This window comes from Sceloporus occidentalis, unplaced genomic scaffold (assembly GCF_023333645.1).
Source record: "Sceloporus occidentalis isolate IW3139 unplaced genomic scaffold, rSceOcc1.0.p SCAF_69, whole genome shotgun sequence".
NCBI lineage: Eukaryota > Metazoa > Chordata > Lepidosauria > Squamata > Phrynosomatidae > Sceloporus > Sceloporus occidentalis.
The window spans coordinates 2,836,161-2,858,895 of record NW_028317049.1 but is presented as its reverse complement, the minus strand read 5'-3'; the positions used below and the strand labels follow the sequence as shown (position 1 = coordinate 2,858,895).

At 39.7% G+C, this 22,735-nt stretch overlaps 1 protein-coding gene across 2 annotated transcripts in view; it reads left to right on the top strand.

Moving 5' to 3' along the window:
- The window catches only part of PAFAH1B1 (platelet activating factor acetylhydrolase 1b regulatory subunit 1), a 58,293-nt gene that overhangs the window by 7,368 nt on the left and 28,190 nt on the right, over positions 1–22,735 (top strand). The window lies entirely within an intron of this gene.

Genomic DNA, 22,735 nt, shown 5'->3' with positions numbered 1-22,735 from the left:
AAATGTTTTAGTTCTGTTTGCTAATTGTTCCCTTTCATGTATTTTAGGAGCATGGTAGAAATGCCGGACAAAGGATGTGGGAAATCCTTTGGCAAAATGGTAAACACGATGTTTCCTTCTTCCCCACACTTATCTAATGAAGGATGGCAGCATTCTCATTGAAATTCCATCTTTGTCATGGCAAATCCAATCCTTAAGTAGGGTAGAAATACATAGATTGTATCAGACAAAGCACAATAATTTGATTCTTATCATAGTAGGGTGCAAATTTAAACTGTTCGTTCGTGATTTGCAGAATCTCTTGTGCAGTGTGCCTTCTGATCTTTGTTTCCTCCATTTCTTCAGACCAAGGAGGGCTTAGTTGTTAAGGTGCCAATATCAGAGGACTCTACAACTTTAATTCATCCGGACAGATTGACCTTGAGGTTTGAGTTGACACTGTGTTGGATATAGGAAGGCAATGTATGTTTGGAAAGAAAAGATTGGTAGTATAATGGATCCATTCAGAAAAGTCTTCCCTCGCCTTACCTTATAGCAGTTGCTTATAAGTTGTATCTTGTATTTTGTGTGGCATTCTTTGTATAATTTCCCATCATGTGTTTGTGTTCAATATCATGTAGTGCTGTTGGAACATCAGAACATGGTCTATCACATCAGCCTCTTGTTCCCTCCAACTCCAAGATCCATTGCCAAATTACTGATCTATTTTTCTTTAGTGTCCTACATGAGGCTTGGTTACACCATCCTCTGGCTTGGTTGAAGGACATCCAGTTGTATTTCATGTTTAAACGTGTAGTGAAGTCCGTGGCAAGGTATTCAATATACTTGTGCTTGAACTACAGTGCCACACATGTTGCTTTTTGCTGTAGTCCAGGACTCAGAAAGATTTGAATGCCTTTATAGATAGTTGTACTCAAAGTAGAGGTGAGTAAGTTAAATATGCACCCCTTTTCTATTAGGAATTGCTGCTTCATGTTTGTTGCTTTGATTTTTTTATCTCAAAATAATTATATTATATTCTTTGATTGCCATATAATGTAGATTGATTGCATTAATAACCTTTTGGACATCTTTAATATCCTGCTCACATTTAGTGTGGTCAGAGTTGGAACCTTTCTACTTTGTAAAGTACTTAGGTAGATAATCTGTCATAGTGACACATGGCAAGCGCAGAACAAAGGTTGTAGTTGTCCTAAGCGGACTAGCATTAACTGATGCACTTGTGTGTATGTAAGGGGTAGACAATTGCAGTCCTGGGTCATATATACTTATGCCCCACTGTAGAACAACATCTTTAGTGAAAGAATACCTGTTTCATGCCTTTAACCTTTTATAAACATCTGTTTGCTCTATGGCACTGTTACCTTGTGTTGTTCCCACTCATTTAATTGTGAAATGTACCTTAAATAGCTTCATAATGTAGCAGAAGAGGTATGTAGTTAAACTTGATGCTTTGAATAATGCTATCTGGGAATAAGCCTTGTTGTATTCACTGGGGCTCTAGCCTTTCATACATAGAGAGCCCTTGTAGCACCTTTGAGACTAACTGAAAGAAAGAAAATGGCAGCATGAGCTTTCATAGACTTAGGTCTACTTCCTCAGCTGTATTTGATGGAGTGGAAGCCAGGTGCAGACATATATATGCCACTGGCACATACCAATATGGCATATACTGTATATGTCTGTACCTGGCTTCCACTCAACCAAATGCATCTGAGGAAGTAGACTAAAGTCTATGAAAGCTCATGCTGCCAGTTTTTCTTTCAGTTAGTCTCAGAGGTGCTACAAGATCTCTCTCTAACAAGCTATATCTTTGAATTCTATCTCTCATACATAGTTCATGATCTATGTAGAATAGTAAAAATAGTGAAAAAAAGGATCATACTGGTCTTGAGTCTCTTTTGTGGAGGATCAAAACCAGTATTGTCCTTAGCCTTTTTTCATCATGCATTCTTCAGTCTATTCTCCTTCTGGATTAGTTGACTTATTCTCTAATATCTGTGTCGTGCGTAGCATGATTTGGCAAATATGCCATTTGACATGGATTCCCATGGTGGTTTACTGGGGTTTTCATTGGTATGCATATCAGATTGGGACTGTGGTATGAATATTTCTAATAAAGGTTGCCTTTTCAGAACCTTTTTAGTTTTCTACTTGTTAAAGATTTCTGCTGGTTGTTCTAAAAGAGGATAATAACATTTTTATTGTTCTGTTAAAAGCTTTGATCTTCTGGAATGATTTTGAAATGTGGATTGAGTTCTCTCTTTACCAAATAATAACTATTACTCCAGTGAGAGTGTGGGAGGCCAGATTCGGATCCCTGCTCAACTATGAGGCCATTGGAGGTTGACCTTTTGTTAGAGTGTCTCTAAGATGGTTGTGAAGGTAGAATGAGAGAGGGATATACAGTGGGCCCTCCACATTTGCTGGCGTTAGGGGCCATAAATAACAAAACCCTGGGTTTTTAAACCTCAGAGAACACCTCTCTAGTCATCTCTAGGTCCTCCAGCCAAACTCTGTGGTCAACATCTGCCAGAATTTGACCATAGACTCATGCTGGAGGACCTATAGATGCCTAGAGAAGAGTCTTCTCTAGGTCCCCCAGTGCAACTCTGGTCACCTTCCAGCAGAAATTCTCTGGAGGACCTCGAGATTATTCCTAGAGCGAACATATTAATCAAATCCACAAGCAATCAGAGCTGCAAAAGTCAAAGCCGCAACTGGAGGAAGGCCAGCTGCATATCATCTGTGTCTTCCTGAACCTTTCGAAACTGAGTAGGATCATTTTAACAATATATATTTAAAATCTATAGGCAGAATTGCACATAGGCTAAACTGACAATCTTTATGCAAGGATAAAGGAAAGGTGGCTAGGAATAATTTCTGTCATGATTTGAGTGAACCATAACGGAAAGTCAGAAAATACACAATGCAAAAGAACATGCTTGTCTTGTTACCTTGGAGGCCAGCGGTCATAACCAGACTCCTGCTTCTGTCAGCGAGACAGTATTTAGCTAGCCTTGAGAGATCCATGTGATAAAGTTTCATTACTATTTTTGTAATCATGGAATATTGTGGTTTAAACAGATTAATGTAACTTTTGATGAAGACTATAGATACGAACTACTTTTCTGGGTGTTGTTTTGCAGCAATCCTGGCTGGGCAAGTCTTTAGTATTCATTACTGATGGCTAAGCACTAATGTTTCTTATTAAAGTGAGGTTCCAGAGGAGCCATTACCGGACTCACGTTGCGCTTGGCATAGTCAACTGTCTTCTTTCTGTAAGAATCAAATTAAAAGCTTCTTTTTAGTTTGACAGACTTGGTGTGTACTGTTAGGATTGCTCAAATACAAAATAATCGCACAACTAGAAATCTTTATCCAAGGTATGGATGGCATCTATCTGCATCAGAGATTGGGATCACATGGCTCTCTTAAGACAATGGTTCCAAACTTTGGTCCTCTAGGTGTTTGGGACTTCAACTCCCAGAAGCCTCAGCCAGCTTGGCTGTCTGTCAGGAATTCTGGGAGCTGAATCCAAAACATCTGGAGGACCAAAGTTTGGGAACTAGTGTCTTAAGTGTCGCTGGTCTATGGCTCTGAGCATTCCTACAATACAACTATGTGAGCTGTATTGTTGGTTAGTGTGGGTTGTTTTTGTATAAACCAATGTAAATAACCAATTTAAATCATGTTTCCTCTTGGGAATTCATTTTCGAATAAGCATAGGTACCAACTGTTTGCGCTAACCTTTAATGTATAACATTAAATCTAAATGTAAATATAAATAGTCATTAAGTAATAGTTGCTGAATGACTGAACCTTTATAGGCTAAGCATCCAAAAGCTTTGGCCACGTTGCTCATGTGTCTGTTGTACTTCCCCAAGCCAAGGTAGATTTCTATTTGTCTGTTGTTGTTGTGTGCTTTCAAGTTGCTTCTGGCTTATGGCAACCCTAAGGCAAACCTGTCATGAGGTTTTCTTGGCAAGTTTCTTCAGAGGGCATTTGCCATTTCCATCCTCGGAGGATGAGAGAGTGTGACTTGCCTAAGGTCACCCAGTGAGTTTCCATGGCCAAGCAGGGATTCGAACCCTGGACTTCAGAGTCATAGGCCTGTTCCAGACTGCCAAAATAAAGCTGCTTGGGGTCTCTTTGGAGGTATGCTATTTAAATGATGCATGGGTCCTAAGAGTCCGGAGGTTGCACCAAAGCCACACTCCATTCCTAAGCACTGGAGTGCAGCTTTGGTGCAGCTTCCGGATTCTTTGGATGCATGCATCATTTAAACAGCATACCTCCAAAGAGACCCAAAGCAGCTTTATTTTGGCAGTCTGGAACAGGCCTCTGTCAAACAACTACACACAGACTCAAATAATAAGCTTTAGGATGCAGTATTATATACTCAAATTCAAAAGCTAGTATGCAGTATTGTGCACACATAGTTGAAATAAAATCCCATTGAACCAACTGGGCTTAACAGTGGTATGTTATGTATCTCCTGAGTAAGTATAAGAAGTAAGAACTCTTTTTCAGTCCTAGAGTCTGTAGTTGTTGGACGAAAGCTATTCTGTGAGATCGAAGTGACTGCTTTGTGGTAGTCATAAATACCAATAGTTAAGAACTGGACACACACATCACAAACTCAGAATATTTGGAGGGCATAATAGGAGCACAAGATCAGATTCATATCAGAATCTGTAGTAACAGATTGGAGGCTAGGGTCCAAAACACAGTAGAAGGGAATCCTGGGAATTGTAGTTTATTATGGCACCAGAGCTCTATGACAGAGAAGGCTAAATCCCTCACAAAACTACAGTGCCCAGAATTCCCTAGCCTTGAGCCCAGGCAGTTAAAGCGGTTTCAAACTGGATGATTTCTTCAGTGTGTCCCTAATGTTTATGTCCAATAGAAAAGCCCTGATTATAAAACAGGATACACAGAATATTGTGTTTAATGCTGAAGCTCAGTCACTCAGGCTTTCTTCACATACACATAAAAATAACAATTTAACAATTCACTGTTAAATGACTTTTGAGATACCAAAGATTGCAAATTTCTAATAGGTTTTGGATTAAGATGATATTCCATTTTAAACAAGATATTTTATATAATCAATAGTAATAATACATGTATTAGATTTTCTACTAAAATTCTTGCAGCTTTTTTGAGGGGGGGGAGGTAAGTGGCACAGTTAAGCATTTCAGCATATTTGATAAGCAGAATCAAATTGGATGGTGTCAGCGATGGCTAATAAGACCATTTAAAAGGTGCATTTCTTTCAAACTGAGCTCTTTTCCAGTTGCTTTTTTATGATTTAAGAAATGATAAATTATTAGGTGTGCAATGCTTTCAAGTGCAAAAGGGAAACCACCTGTATTAACAATGTGTGTTGTTATGTATTTGTAACCCTAATGGGGAGAAAGGTCAGTGCTGGATGCTAAGTCTTCAGGTCTATGGAAGATTTCAGTGCTAAAGGTTACCTGTGTCTAGCACAAAGCCACTCCAAATACCACCCAGATAGAAATAAGCTATAAACCACTGTTCTCTCCTCAGCAAACATACTTGGAGAAAAGGTAACTGTCGAGTTGTTTTTCCATAGCAATGGCAATGTTGGCAGTATTGTTGCTAGTGAGCATGCCCCTGACTGAGCATACAAAGTTACATATCAGCAATTCTACCACATAGAATACTTTAGAAATGCCGCAGCTAGAATTTTAATACAGAACGAAATACAACATTAGGCAGAAATTCTCTTTGAACTCTCCCATACTCAACGGGAAGTCCTGGAATTTAAAAATATACAAAGAAAAACTCGTTCAGAAAGTCAATTCAACATAGGGATGGACTATTCGTAGCCTTCAAGGAAGGTAAATGAGATTAAAAGGAGATGCATTGTGAATCAGGTCATACTGTCTCAGCCTCAGAGGAAGGAAAAACAACCCCCCTTTGGACAAATCCTGCCAAGAAAACCCCTGATAGGGCCATAAGTCAGAAACGACACGAAGGCACACAACAGCAAAACTGAGGGATGGAGAGGCAGCCCTCTTTGGGAAGAACAATATTTCTGTGAAGTGAAGAATAAGGCATCTGTGAAGTCAAAGGTTTTCACGGCTGGCATCCATAGTTTTTTGTGGGTTTTTCAGGCTCTGTGGCCCTGTTCTAGCAGAGTTTATTCCTGACATTTCACCAGCATCTGTGGCTTTGGCATCTTCAGAGAATATGCCACCTGCTTTAAAAACAAACCTTAACGAAAGCTCGCCTTAACTTATGTGTAGTTTTAGACAGCAATTCTAGGAATAGGACTCTCTTCTCTAGCAGAAAATACAGAACAGGTATGCTGAAGTAAGATACACTCCCACACACCATGCCTCCTTATAATTTAGCACATATTTTTCAGCAGCAGGGATAGATTCAAACTTATTTGTTATCAATGCCATCAATAATTGCATCTTCACTGCCACTCCCCAGTTCCTATGAGCCATATGGAAAAAATGTACTTTCCTCCCCAATGACTGAAGAAGCATCTAGCATGGAATGTAGTGGCCATCCCTTGGTTACAGCAACAAAGTGCAACAACCTTTAAATTCCAGTGAAATAAATAGTTCATTAAAAGAAATAGATGGCTTGAAGAAACCAGGGTTCCTTCAGTACATGAATTCCTAAGACGTTAGCCTTTCTCATCCAAAAACATACAATGAGTACACATGGCAAACGTACACCATATTAGAGTTCTCCCATGTCAGAGAGGGAGAAAAGAAGAATAAAAACACCTCATTTTATGTCTGTTAGCATCTTACGTACTGTGACCCACCTGCATTTCAACTACTGCTTGTCCAATGAAGAATCAATCTTTAAAAAATTGTCTGATCATGACTATGAATGTTTGTCCAAGAGGTTACATGCATATATTAGGAGATAAAGCCAACAGAATGGAATATAGAAAATAAATTGTTTATGTTAATTAATAATTACAGCTGGACCTCCACATTTGCGGCTTTGACTTCTGTGGATTTGATTATTTGCGGTTTGGATTTATATGTTCTCTCTAGGAATCTCTAGGTCCTCCAGCGCAAGAGAGAACACTTCTCTAGGCATCTGTAGGTCCTCCAGCATGATTCTATGGTCAACTTGGTCTATGGTCAACCATAGAGTTGAATTGGAGGTTGGAGATTCCTAGGAAGGTGTTCTCTTGTGTAAAAAGAATAGTATGTTTTTTTATTTGCAGTTTCACCACATTCATGGGCTCCTTCACCCCTAACCTCAGCAAATGTGGCAGGACCACTATATAAGCCAAGTTCTTTGGTTTATTGCAGAAACAGTTATCTGTGAAAGAACTTAAACTTTTAAAATCTTGAATCTTAACCTTTATGGCTTACCTCTTCTGGTGATTTGTTTTGCAGTCAGCAGTGAGGCATTTCAAGTAGCTTTTAAATCTTAACAGGCACCAGCAATCTTTGATAAGAGATTACAATGAAATGCTTAAAATTTATGGTTCTAGAAATTCACACCTGTCTAACCTACAGGTTCTTAGGAAGGTATGGGGAGTGGGTGATCTTCATGGACATCATTTGGTGATATAGGCCCCATACAGACAGGCCAAAATAAAGCTGTTTCAGGTCACTTTGGAGGCATGCTGTTTAAATGACACACACATCTTAAGAGGCCAGAAGCTGTGCCAAAGCTGCACCTCAGTCCTTAGGACTGGAGCATGGCTTTGGCGCGGCTTCAGACCTTTTAGGACGCATGCATCATTTAAAGAGCATACCTCCAGAGTGACTCGAAGCAGCTTTATTTTGGCCTGTCTGTTAGGGCCCATAAATAAACATAACTGGATTTTTTTGCTCTTAACATTTTGTCTTTTAAGATCTTACAATCTTCAGATCTGAATCTATTTTCGTAACAATTAACTAGTTACAGAGTAGTAACTCTGTAATATTAATAACCCTAGAATAGTTTTATATATATATATTCTATTGAAATTTAAATAGCATGCCCCATTATTTAGAGACTGTAGATATAACTTCAAAAAGCTGTTAGGTTTTGTCCTGCTCGTGTTTACATTGAAGCAAGTCCCATATTTCCATGGTCCCCAGATCAGTCTTCTTTAGATAGATAGCCTTAAAAGATAGGGAGGGATTGTGCCGTCACTAGGACACATGCAGTTAAGGATAGAGAACTCTTTATACTTCAAGATGTGTACAAACAAGAAGTATTCCTTTGTATTCATGATCGCCAAAGGGAAAATTGCATTAAACATCCAGAGTAGTTGCTTGCTGTTCTTGTTCAGTGTTTTAATGGGGACCTGAGTGCATCAGAAACACTACAGTAGTGGCTTAGTCGTAGTGGGCGAGTGGTTAACATTACAGAAAATGTATGACTTTAAGGGAAAAAATCCAGTTTTGTAAAGTTTGCTGCTTCATTTCATTAAATGTGCATTCTTTAGAGATACAGTATTACAGCAGACTGAGGGTCCATGTAGTTGCATAGCATGTTTTATCCAGTGGCCAACCAGATGCCTTTGGGAAACCCACAAGCAGGACATGAATACAATAGCCTCTCACACTTATCATGTAACTGGTATTCAGAAGCATACCATCTCCAATTAATGACCGTTCTTGTATTTATTGAATGTTAACCGTTTGAGCTTTTTTTGGCTTATTGTCTTGACCTTTCATATTTAAAGTGTTTTTCTATTCCATGTTCATTTTGGCCAATTGAGCTTCAAATCCTCTTCCCTCCCTAAATTGTGATGGCTTCCCATTTGTAACTTGTGAAAGGTGATATAAAGTGGCAGCTTGTAAATTGTGACATTTAACCTGTATTCCTTATTATTATTTTATTCATTTCCAAGATTTATATCCCGTCTTTCTCCCACTTTGGGATTCCTAGTGGTGTACAATATATTAAAAAATACAAGCCATTCCTTGAAAGCGAGGTCTTTATAACTTATGTATGGCCTGTTCCAGACTGCCAAAATAAAGCTGCTTGGGGTCTCTTTGGAGGTATGCTGTTTAAATGATGCATGCATCCTAAGAATCCAAAAGCTGCACCAAAGCTCACTCCAGTGCTTAGGAATGGAGTGTGGCTTTGGCGCAACCTCCGGACTCTTAGGACCCATGCGTCATTTAAATAGCATACCTCCAAAGAGACCCCAAGCAGCTTTATTTGGGCAGTCTTTAACAGGCCTAAGTTACTTATAATGGCCATCTGTGTGCAGCGAAATGGACTTGCTAATTTAAATTGCTTTTTCAGTGGCAGCATTTATGTTGTGCGGACTCCAAAAACGTTAATGTGTTAAAAATAATGTATTTTAAATATCAGAATTGCAGTGCATGGCTCTGAAGAAACGTTCAAAAAGGAAATGTTCCACCAGGGACCATCCTGGTTCATTTCACATGTGCTAGAATTTCAAGTTACACAATCGCTATCCAGGAAATATATGTATTCTGATACGTTTATATATTTCCTCCAATCATTTCAAGATGGCATATGTGGCTTTCTTCTTCTCTCTTCATCATGTGTCAAGTTGAGTGAAATGGATCAGCCTTAGGTCACACAGTGAGGACTTGAACTCAGGTCCTGGGCTGATGTTCTGACCACTATATCACACTTAGGTAGGCTGGTTGAGGATAATGGAGGATGTAATCCCAACATATCTTGAAGGCACTGAGTTGAGGAATGCTTGTGTAAATTTCTGGCATAAGTGGCTGCATGAAAACCAACTCCCTTCCCTTAAAAGCAGCATAGCACCTTAGTCTGCTGCCAAGGCTTTTAGAATAGATGAAGGTAAAGGCGACATGGAGTCTGACCCTGTGCATATTTACTTCCAGTTGAATCTCTCACAGGTATTATTTCTGGCTAAATATACATACTTGTACAGTTGTGATCCTAAAGTTGGACTGTGTATTTTCTGGATGTTTCTTACATCAGTAGTCCCTTGGGGCGGTATAAGGAAGATGGGGACATAATTTTATGGCACATTTTAATACTGTTTTGCAGTATTTGTGGGTTTATTAAATTGGTTGCATTTTAAATGCTGTACTTCTACTATGAAAATCCAAAGTGTCATAGCTGGTTTGAGTCCCTGCGTTGGGAGAAAGGTGGGATATAATAATAATAATAATAATAATAATAATAATAATAATAATAGCAGCTAGTACTCATTTTCTTATCCTATTACAGACCGAGAATCAAGACCTGGAATCAGCAAGGTTACTACATTGTGTGCTTGGAGAACATGCTAGGGATCATGCCTAACTCTTAAATTAAACCATTGAGAATATCAGATTACAAGGGGCTGCATCCTAAGGTATCTAAGTATCTAAACCACCTAAGCTAAGTTAAAAAAAAACTTATCCAAACGGTATGGTTGTATTTAGATGTTGGAGTTTTACATGGCCTTGACATTGCTTTGCAGGAATTAATTTTAAAAAATAATTAGAAAATAGCCTCTTGGGCTGAGAGAGGGTGACTTGTACACAGTTACTATAGGTTTCCATGGCTGAGAGAAGATTTCAGGTCTGGTTTCCTGGAGTGGCTTAGTCCAGCACCCAAACTACTATACCACTCTGGCTCCTAGCCTAGAAATTCATTGGCTTTTTGGCCACTGCAATCACACTGTTGACTCATTTTTAACTTGTGGTCTAAGACACTTAGATCCTTTTCATATGCGCTGCTTTCAAGCCAAATGTCACACATCCCATATTCATACATTTCACTTTTGATAACTTCCACTGATCCCTGCTGAAGTTCATTTTCTTACTTTTGTTACCTAGATTTCTCCTTTTGTTTTGTGCCTTCATTTATGAAGGCGTCATCCAAGTATTCCCTCTAAACATTTTCTTTTAGAATTATGAAGATTTTTTTAAAGATAAGATGTTCATATGTTTATTCACCCCATGTTATTTAAAAAGTAAATAAATTATGTATCAGGTAGACTTGTGTAAGACAGCAGTGCAACTAAAAGTGATGGACTACAGTGCCAGTGCAAAAGCCATTGGCTGCCAGTCTGCGGTGAGTTTCCAAGAAAGAAATGTCTGTTTTAGACAACAGGCATGAATATGGTACTGGTCCATGGCACATTAGGGGGAAAAATCTCTCCTCTTCCGCACATCAGATAACTTGAGAAACACCGCTCTACAGTAGCAGATCATTCTAATTAATTTAAAGTCTTAGACCTCATACAGACAGGCCAAAATAAAGCTGCTTTAGAGATATGCTGTTTAAATGATGCATGTGTACTAAGAGTCCGGAAGCTGCGCCAAAGCTGCTCTTTAGTCCCTAGGACAGGATCGTGGCTTTGGCGCGGCTTCTGACTCTTAGTATGCATGCATTATTTAAACAGTATACCTCCAAAGTGACCTGAAGCAGCTTTATTTTGGCCTGTCTGTATGGGGCCTTAGATAACTTTTAGAGGAACCAAAATTATGTTCTTTGTTTTCCTGATGTTGATGCTTTCATCTGTTCGTTCTGGTTTCTTGCTTGATTTTCATAAACTGGCAAAACCAGAGAAGTTACTTTACAGTTCAGGTGTTCTGTATGGTTGAAGACCATGGAATTATTTTCTGAACAAATTGTACTTTTAATATACCAACCATGTAAATTTGATGTCAAACAAAAGTATACATGATACATTTTATGTTCCTAAAGTAATAAAAGGAGAGTACAAAGTTGCTAAATATAACTCTAACTAGCAAGTACATTTTCTATACAACTCACAGATGTAGTAAGCAGTTTACAAAGAGTAAGCTAAATGCCCCCAACGAACTGGGTATTCATTTTAGCGACCTACAGAAGGATGCCAGGCTGAGTTGACCTGGAGCCCCTGGCTAGTATAAAATGACTTTCAGTCTATAAAGAGTACTATTCTGTATTCTTCTATTTAATTTTTTAAAAATTTACTCCAAAAGGTAAAATAGCCTTTTCCCCTCCTTGCCCCTGGCTTTAAAATTTTCACAAATATTCCATCTCTGTGTAGAAAATGGAACAAACTAGAACATGAACCAGTGGATTCAAACTGCAAGAAGTAAGAACAGTTTATTAGTGGAATGGCCTGCCTTGGTGGCTGGTGAACTCTCCTTCATTGGAGGGCTCTAAGCAGACATTAAGACAGCTGTGTCTCAAGAGTGCTTTAGCTATATTCCTGACTGGCAGGAGGTTGTGGTAGATGGTCCTTGTGGTCCCTTCCAACTCTGATTTTATTATTCTATTTTGCCTTTTCCAAGCTGAAAAGAAACTAAGGGGTGAAATACACAGGCCAAATAAAGTGGCTTCAACCTGCTTTGAAGGTGGGACATTGAGGTGGAAACCAGATTGACCCCACACTCCAGGTCTAAAAACCAGAGCAAAAAGAAAATGTAGCCCAGAAAATGTGCACCTTCAACCCTGCATATAAACGCCCTGATGCTAGAGTGGTTCTGAAGGAGATATCCATCCTAACCCTAACTCTAAAGTTGCTTATAAACGCACTGGTGCAGGTGCACATTTTAAAAGGACAGAGCCAAACAGCAATGCAAAGAGGTAAAAGTGTGACACCTTCAGTGGATATGAGCACAACATACACAAAGCAGATAGTCCAAGAGGGGGCATGAGGTGAAGGGGGTATGTTGCGGGGGCATGATTGTGCTTTGCCAGTGTTTGATGCTCCAATACACTTTACCGCTGGAGGATCGCAGGTGCTTCTGCATGACCGATCAAAGGGGCATCCATTCAGTGGGACAGCACCTAGGCAATAGGCAGTCACCAGTGGTGTGTTTGTGCATCGGTGCTCATGCATGGTGGGGAGGTGGCCAAAAAATATCACCTAGCAGTGTGGCTTGATGCCAGGCCATGTGGTCAAGCATGCACATTTGGGCTGCCTTGGGAGCAGCCAATGTGGACTTTGGGGTATCGAACCATTTCTGGAAAATGCAAGTTCGAGCCACTTTTTCCTGCTTATCTGTTCTGTTCCTTAGATTAAAAAAATGTGAGATTGACTGTACTGCTGATGGAGAGCTAGTTCTCCTTTGGAGCGTCTTGAATTTGAGAAGAAAGCTCACAGAGGAAGGAGAGAAGCCTTAGATCAAGACCATTTAGTAATCTTTACGCTAAGGAATCTTGCAGCACCTTTAACTGAAAGAGAGAACCTCGTAGAACCTCACTGAATCTTTTTCCTCAGGTGCATGGAGTGTAGTGGAGGGTCCAGGGACAGACTATACAAGCAGGCTGTGTGTATGAGAATTGCAATAGAAATGCAAAACTTTGTGGTTATGAAGATGAGATGACAAGTTCAATTTGTAACTATTGTAGTTGGGGGAACAAAGATAGGAGGAAAGATGTTGCCTAAAGCCAAGAGGAGTAGATAACCAGATGAATGAGTATTGGAGTGTGGGAACCGGAAAGGAGATGTGATGAACTGGCCAGGAGAGCCCTCATGGCTGGCAGGTTAGGTAATGTTATAACATATATATAGTATGCCAGGAAGCCATCGTCTCTGTTCAACCCACTGTTGCTGGACTGAGGCTTGTGGATACATTCCAGTTCTGCAATTTCTTTCCAGTCTTCCTTTGCAGTTTTTTTTTTTTTACTCAAAAAATCTTGACACTTTTTTTTACTCCTTTAGAGTGAATGGCATGAACTTAATCATAAGATATTGCACTTGAGCAAAAAAGTCCAACAAACTGCTGCATTATTGCTTGATGCTATCTTCAATGTTTGCATTGTGCTTACAACTTTTAATTTGTTTTGCTGCTGAACAGCACTGCCAACGTAAAGGAGATATCACTTAGATGTTTGTTAACTGAATTTAAGATTTTAAGCAAGTGATCTTCCCATAGGAGTGTCCTTTCAAAACAAATACTAAAAAATCTTGTAGCACCTTTGGTCTGTATGACTTAACAAAGGGAGTTACCTCTTCTTGGTTTATAATGGGGATTATACTAGTGATGTGTAATACTGCCACAAGAATTGGCTGCATCAGAGGTTCAGAAGATGAGGTCTTCAGTGTCCATGCTGTTTTTAGTGACTCCAGAATCTCCCCCAATTCGTGTTTCCCGAGGCATGTAGGTGCCACTTTTATGATGTTTTTGGGCTGTTTTCAGAGAAGGTTATTTCAGCCGAGGGGAAGGGAACATTGCAAAATTGCCTGGAAGATGGGACCTTCCACCTTATCCACCTAGCCCAAAGGTAATTTTATACACACAGTTTTTAATCATTTGGTGCACGAAACAAAATTTGTGTAGACTGAACCAGCAAAGGCATCACCATTTCTATCATCCAGTGGCCAATTTTGGATTTTGTAGTAATTCTGGATAAGGGATATTCAACCCGTATCATGATATTAGTGATAAATAATTATGTTTCTAAGATCTAAGCGGACAGTGTAAAGGCACTAGTAATATTTACTATCATGATGGCAGACATGATTTTCATTAATGCCTTTTAGTGGTGGCTACAGCGGAGATTTGGAAGGATGGAGGTGTTTTACTTAAGTGAGTTCATGGAAGTATGCACTAGGCTAAAACAGGCTAGATAAATATACAAGAGCAAAGCTAAGATTTATTGAGTTACATCAAGCCAGTCTCTCACAAGCATAGCTGTCATGCTAAAAAATTTAATAAAGTACTGTCAATATGGCTTTGATATTTGCAGTTACATTCAAGGATTAACCTTTAATAAGAGCTTATTTCGTATATTATTATGTTCTATGTTAAGGGGAAAAAAACCTCTTTCAAGTGGGAGGTGAAATTGTGAAGTAAAACTAATCTCTGAATTCTCTGGTTGCTAAATGAACAGTTTCCAGAAAGTTCTGACCCTGTATAACAGCTCAGTTGAAATTGGAATAAATTAAACAAATCATTTGTAAACCCCATACATCTTTGCTATCAAATGTGCAAAGTGGAGATTTGTGGAAAGCTGGGTGGATTCTCTTTGAAACCCATTGAGGGCATTCCTTCTCAGAAGCATGCTATGCATAATGAAAGGAGAGTTTGCAGACTGAGAGACACATGAAGTGTGGCTGGAGTTTATTGTGATGCTGAGAAGTTGAAAAGTTATTTCAGACTTTTCCACGCAGTGACTTGGGAAAGAAATTGACAATGCAAACCCATCCTATAGTTTTTGAAATCTTGTGTGTATTTAAGTCACCTGTTGACTTATGGCGACCCTATGAATTTCATAGATTTTTCTTTTAAGGCAAGGAATAGTCAGAGGTGGTTTTGCCAGTTCCTTCTTCTGTAATATAGCCTGCAGCACCTGGTATGAGTTGACAGTCTGCCATCCAAGTACTCACTAGGGCTGACTTTGCTTAGCTTCCAAGATCAGATGGGATCTGGTGCCTTTAGGGTTTTTATGAGCTCACAGATCCTGCCAGTCCCAGCAGTACTTTGTGACCCAAGCAGGCCAAAGGGTGTGAGTTGTGTATTTAAGGTGGAGAATATACATGTAAGCTTTTTCTTTTCTGGTCATCTGAGAGTAGGTGTTTTGCTCACCATAGACAGCCAGTTGAGTAGCTCTTGCTCAACTCCAACATTAAATTGTTCCATGCTGCTGAAACAGTTCACAAGGCAGCAGCTCCCCCCATAGATTAGCCATAATTCTCAATCGAGTCAGAAGCAATTACAGTTGACCCTCCACATTTACAGCTTTGACTTTTGCAAATTTGATTATTTGCAGTTTTGATTAATATGTTCTCTCTAGGAGTCTTAAGTCCTTCATCACAACTCTGCCCTAAATTGTGTTGGAGAACCTAGACGTTTCTAGAGAAGACACACATCTAAGCATTTGTAGGTCCTCCAGCATGATTCTGTGGTCAAATTCTGACATGTTGCACAAAGAGTTTCACTGGAGGACCTGGAGCTTCCTAGAGAAGTGTTCTGTTGGGTAAAAAGATTATTTACAGTATTTATACCCCGCTCTTCAGCCCTAAAGGTCTGTTGTCTGTAGAGGTGCTCCCCATCCCTTCATTAATAGCAGAATTGAAAGGCAGTCCATCTGCTTGGCTGACCTACTAAACCTGTGTAGACAGCCATCCCTGTGGAGTAAATGTGCTTTAACCAGATCAAAAGGTCAGGGTCCTTGCTCTCTCTTGCTCAGTCGGTATTAGCATGTAAATAGCAGCTAATGCACCACAGTAATTCTGTTAAGACCCCCCCCCCCCCCACTGTACTGGTTTCTATATTTATTAGGAAGAAAGTTTGCATTAAAAGGCTATCTTTTGCAGCACATCTTTTCTTTAATGCCATTTAATACCACTTTTGTAGTGATCTGTTTGAAATGGATTTAAGAATAAACATCAGGTGAAGAAATGTTAGTAAACAATGAGCGTCTTCATAAAAATAGGTTTAGGAAGGTGGAAGAGTAAGCATCTTCTAGTTTCTGTGCATTATATGCAAATGTGCACAGTGGTTTGAGTGTTGGACTATGCCTCTGGAGATCAGGGTTCGAGTCCCAGCTCGGCCATGAAACCCATTAGCGGATGTTGGGCAAGTCACACGCTCTCAGCTTCAGGGGAAGGCAATGGCAAACCACTTCTGAACAAATCTTGCCTTAGGATTGCTATAAGTCAGAAATGACTTGAAGGCACAACAACAACAAAGCATAGTATTGAATTTTCCTGGGATTTTCTTCATTTAAGTATTTTCTGAAAGTATTTTTAGATGTTTCATCCCATAGGTCTGGGATGCAGAACTATAGGTCTGGGTGTGTTGAACAAATAAATGGATTCTGAAAGGGAGAGGGACCTATGTTGACTGTCACTGGTTCCTTTCCCAGTGGGAAAAATATGGGATGAGACACAACTGAGAATAGAATTTGGGAAAAGTTACTTTTTTGGATTGCACTTTTGGGGGGCAAGAATAGTCTTTCCTTGCTCCTTTGGATTCCCATAACATGCTTTCTGTGGGGTTGCCCTTGGAAACTTCATCTGGAAACTTCATTTGGCTCCCAAAGTAACAGCCAGGCTGCTGACTGGAGGTGATTTTTACAGGGAGAACACAATTCCTTTGTTACAACATCTCCACTGGCTGCTGGTTTGTTTTTCGGCACAATACAAAGTGTTGGTTATGACTTAGGAAGCACTATGTGGTCTAAGTTCAGGCTTAATCCTCAGAGATATATATTCAGAAAGCATTGAGATGTAGTATACTACAACTACCACGTTCTTAGGTTATCAAGAACTGGGATACAGAACTCTCCTGGAAGCTGCAGCCAGTACAAAACCCAGTGCCTCCATTGCTGATTGAAATATTGTATAAAATCATATAAGTCTGCTTTTAAGGGAGTTTCCCTGGCTTTCAGTGCACTTCTGGTCTGAATTCATGGAGCTGGTGACAATATTTAAAGCCCTTGTGACCTCAGCTCTTGAAGGGATGTCTCTTCCTACCATCTACCATAGGATTGAGGAGTAAAATACTGTGTGAGGTCTTGGGAAAGAGCTTTCTCTGCTATGGTGCCCTAGTTGTGGAATGCTTTTCCATTGGTGGCCCAGTTGGTGCCACTTCTGGCTTCATTCTGGTACCGAGTAAAAACATGTTTTTTTTAATTAAAGCATATCTGGTCATGATTTTATCCCCATTTACACAGTTTAAACTTTTTTTAAATTTAATATATTGTGTATGTTTTTATTAAATTATGTTCTATTATTGTAACCTTCAAATTGTCTGGAATTATTTCAATCTTGTATGTTTTGATCTTCAAACATAGGCTGTGCTATAAACATTTTATTAAATAAAATTTTGCTCATAGCAAAAGGAGAAATGGATTCTCCCAGCAACATTGTATGGTTTGGATGATTTTTGCTGAATCCAAAGTATTTAGGAGTTGCCTTATCTTGAGTGGACAGCACCAGTTCGCTTTACAGATTTTCATCTTGGTTGAGTATCCATTGGAGAGGTTCCAGAACCTTTCCAATGGATACCAGAATCCGTGGATGCTAAAAGTCCCATTAAATACAGTGGCATAGTAAAACGGCATATAAAAGCTTATATAAAATGCTGAATTAAAGTTTGCTTTTTGGAATTTATATATATTTTTAAGCAGTCTTTCCTTTGGGCAGAAGGGAGGAGGCCAAAATGGCAGCTGTGGATGTTTGAAACGGTGGATAAAGAAACTTTGGATATGGAGGGCCGCCTGTACAGGGAAACATTCCCTCCTTCTAAATCTTGTTTGACAACTCACATCAACACAACCACTCCAAGTGCCACTGTTTGGAGCGGCCAATCTGGTGGTACAGTTCTTTTTCCCCAGCATTCACACTGATTTTTGTCTCTCTGGTAGTGGCAGCAATCTTTCCCTTTGGGCAGAAGGCAGAAGGCCACAATGGCAGCCTAACCTTTTAGAGGTTTTTAAACATTTCCACGAACTCTGAATATCTAGTGCAGCTTATCTTTTAGTGTGTTTCCTCCTCTTCTTTCATTCCATTGTTTCTGGCTTTGTGCTAGCTGCAGAACACCAACACAGAAGAGCCACCTCAGTAGTCTCCAAGTGACCCTTTCTACATTTCTCCCTTTGCTCAGACTGAATTAGAACATACCCAATAATGAATGAAGGGCAGGAACCCCATTCCATTACTCTGAAAATGGTGATTTAAAACCACTCCAGCTTGTTTCACTGCAGAAAGTTACATGTTTCATCTCAACTGCTAGAAATCTCATGTAATGTCTTAACTTGCAGGGTTCATTTTATGCTAAACATTTTGGTCTAAATCCATTGGTTATTCCCAGCTAAAGTAGACCCATTGAATCGATGGACCTTCCATATGTGTTGACAGTCAGTGGGTCTGTTCAGTTAGTCTGTTGACACTGATAGTTGGATTTAGGCCATTGACTTTAGAGGTACTTTGGCAAGAGCCATCGGTTAGTTCTCCTCATCAATAAGTGACTATCTCTGCCCCCTAAAGATAAAAATAACTGCCAAATCCCTAGGATAAAGAGAGCTACTAATGTGGGCTAATCTAGTGTGCATAAATTACTCCAGACATATGTTTTGTTTTTTCTTGGACTGTTAGTGCAGAATTCTGGACTTGGTTGCCTCTGTTTATTTGATGAAAAGTAACTTTTACTCTAGTTCTGGTAAGACTGGGGGGCTATACATAATACCTGCTAGAATTTTATCTTTGGATGCACCTTATACTTTCTCCTAGATTTAATTTATCTAGATTTTGTTTGGGAACTGTAGTTCCTCTTTGTGAATTGAATGAGTACAGTTGACCTTCCACATTTGCGTCTTTTGCAGAGTTGAGTATTTGCGGTTTTGATTTATCTGTTCTCTCTAGGAATCTCTAGTTCTTCCAGTGCAACTCTGCCAGAAGTTGACCATAGAGAACCTAGAAGTTCCTAGAGAAAGCACTTCTCTAGGCATTTGTAGGTCTTTCAGCTTGATTCTGTGATCAACTTCAGGCAAATGTTGACCATAGAGTTGCACTGGAGGACCTGGAGATTTCTAGAGATGTGTTCTCTTAGATAAAAAGAATAGTGTTTTTTTTTATTTGTGGTTTTACCACATTCATTGGGGTCCTTCACCCCTAACCCCAGCAAATATGGGGGGATCACTGTAGTGATATGCAGAACTGCTTGTCAGGGTGCATATGGCGAAGCAGGCGGTGATGCAGTGTTTGGCTGCTGTTGCTTAATACATGATGTTGATTCCTGTTTACACAACAGCAGCAGCAGCGGCACCTTGTCAGAAGGACTTCGCTCTCAGAACTGCAGCAGCAGAATTGTTCCAGTAAAGAAATGAAGCTAAACACATATGTGACAATGTTTTGTTGGAATGAATGATCCACTAAGTTGACTTTGACTTTTGTGGCCCTATGTATTAGAGACCTCCAAGTCACCCTATCCTCAACTGCCCTGCTCAGGTCTTGCATGCTCAGGGCCATAGTATCCTTGGTTGAGTATCCATCGAGAATGTGGTCTTCCCCCTTTCCTGCTGCCTTCTACATTAGCAAACATCATTGTCTTGTCTAGCAAGCCATGCCTTTCCCATGAAATGACCAATGTACAATAGCCTCAGTTTAGTCATCTTGGCTTCTAGACAGATTTCAAGCTTGATTTCCTCTAGGAACCATTTATCAAGCAGTCCATGATACAAGATTCAGATGAGGGAATTTCTACTGAATTTTTTTGTGGGTAGAATTTTAGGACAGTGAAAGACATAAACACGAATCAAGTGTAAGTGCTTGGCACCTGCATGTTTTGGGAAAGAATGATAGACACACATATGCTGATAGTTCACTCTTGCACCAGCTGTATCTCATATGCCACATGCACACACTAATAGATACTGGAATAGTATTCAGCAGCCATGGAATCTTTAAATTTTTGCTTTCACCTAAATGTGTTTAGTCTGCGTTCCATACGGGAATGGGTTACCTTCTTAATATTGCATGTAAGTAAAATAAACATTTAGAGATTATAGCTTTCCCCAAGCCACTGATGGTAGTTGGTGGCAGATGAGAAATTTGAACCAGGGACTCTTTTTTCCTTTTCCAGCCACCCAGTAGACTGGTTCGCTGTTAAAGCATCTTAGACTGGACATAGAATCTTTGAGCTCTTTAATGTGTTGGTTCTTAACACATGACAGTGTGAGCCACTTAAAATATTTTTTAGCCTGTGAATGTTGTCACCTCTGCTCTTAATATATATATAAGTGGTGTGTGCACATGTAGTTTGAGGTACTACAGTTCTTTCTTCATCTGGTCCAGTACACAGAACTGCTGCTGCTGTGCCGCCAAAGGCATTTGGTATGGCCTAATTTTCAATGACGTTGTAAGCCTTGGTTGAACCATGAAGCATAGGAGGAAGCGTTTCATGAGTGATATCTGTTCCCTGCCCAGAGTCCATGTGCAAATAAAACTAGCATATCAGAGCTGAGAGTAATCTGAAAGCCTGTCTTGAGGATATTCTAGTTTTCACTGTTTAAGGCTCTTGCTTCTCTTGCCCCATCCCTCAAATTCCAGCCTTTGGAGCCTCCAGTTCCCCTTTAAAAATGGGCATTTTGTCTCCACCCACATACCTTTAAAACTTGCCAGATATTGCTCACTTCGTGTTTTAATTTCATCTGACCTTTGGTTGATAAGATGCAGGGTTCAGATAGGCTTTAGAACCATTTTGTGGACCTGAGGGAGCAAGACCACTGTATTTTACAGTGGTTTTGAGCCATTGGGTTGATTGGATGAAATATCACCTAGAAAAGTAGATTTTGTCTGTGTTTTGATGAAGCTTGGGGCCTTTCACTCAACCAGTAAAACTTGCTAGGGGGGCACAGGGGGCAAAAATGCCACCCCCAGGTGCCCACTCATGCTTTAGAGCCTAGCCTTACAGATGTTAAATGCTTGAAATCTTTTTTTTAGTTTACCCCCAAACTTCAGATCCTGTGGCTGCTGAATTCTGGTCCAGCATCAGGCTGTGTGCATCTCTGCTTTTGACATGAGTTGAAAAACATACATTTATATATTTTGCTCTCATTTAAAGTACTGTATTGTGCATGTAAAGGTGCATTGGCTTATAAATGATGTTCTCATTGTAAAAAAAGAAAGAAAGATAAAACCTGTTTTGCTATGTTATGTATATTTTGTGTGTGTGTGTGTGTGTGTGTGTGTGTGTGTATGTATGTATGGAAGCACCCTTTTCTTTTGTTGCTGATTGTACATCATTCTGCATTAAGTTATTATCCCAAAACATAGAAAGAAAAACTCAGTACTAGCTTCCACTGAGTTGGCGAACTTGCATCTGGGATTATATCTGTTCAGAATGGCATTTTTGTGGCATTCCTTGCCAGCTACAAAAGAATGGCTTGCTTGCAAAATCGGCAATTGTGTTCTTCTGAAACAGACATTTTAGTAACGTTTTCCCAGAAACTCTTGAGTGGATTGAGTACATGACAGCTTAGCAAAGCATGCCTCCTGTTCAAGTGTTGTTAGGCCTGGTTTCATAAGAATGGTAGTAATAGATAGATACTACAGCAAGATAAAAAGTAAGTTCTTTGGCAGAAAGATACGTTGAAAATTCGGAGTAGCATCTTATGTTTCTCTTTGTAAATGGAGAAGCATTCAGCCATGTATTTTTTTTTGTGAAATGTTTTTTGGTGGATTTTAAAAGTCTGTAATAATTCTGTTGAATGTAAAGATAAACAATTGGAACTGGTCAGTGTTTTCAATCCCTTGCTATCTGTGGTAAAGCTTTTACTCTTTATCATCTTTCATTATCTTACAGTCTGCATCCAACACTCTTGGTGATCTCTTACATGTCAAAGAACATGAGAGAGGGGGGGCTTCGCTGTCTGTAGCTCAGTGATCATTTGCTGATGAATTGTGATACTAATCCAACCCTGCATCTGTACCATTCCCAGAATTTCATGGCATGGAGCCATGCAATTAAAGTGGTGTCAGACTGGATTATTTCTGCAGTGCGGATGTAACCTAAGTGAGGTACATGGGCAGTAGTGGTGCCAGATTCATTTTATGTAAATATCTTGAGAGTGAGGGAGATAAATGAGAAGCTAGAATGTGTGCTGCAGAATTGAGCTATGTTTATTTCCTTCCTTCCTTTGCCTAACAGCCACCCCCCACCCCCTAAATTCTATGCAATGCGGGCAGTGATCTCTTAACAATGGCAAATTTTGTGTAGAAAGCTGGCAAAGCATAACGTTCCACAGATAACTTATGCGAGGTCCTCACAAGAAGGACAGAAGAGACCATCCCAGCAGTTGTGGGAAGGAGCTTTCCCAGGAGACCCTGTGACCCATCAGTGGCATTGGG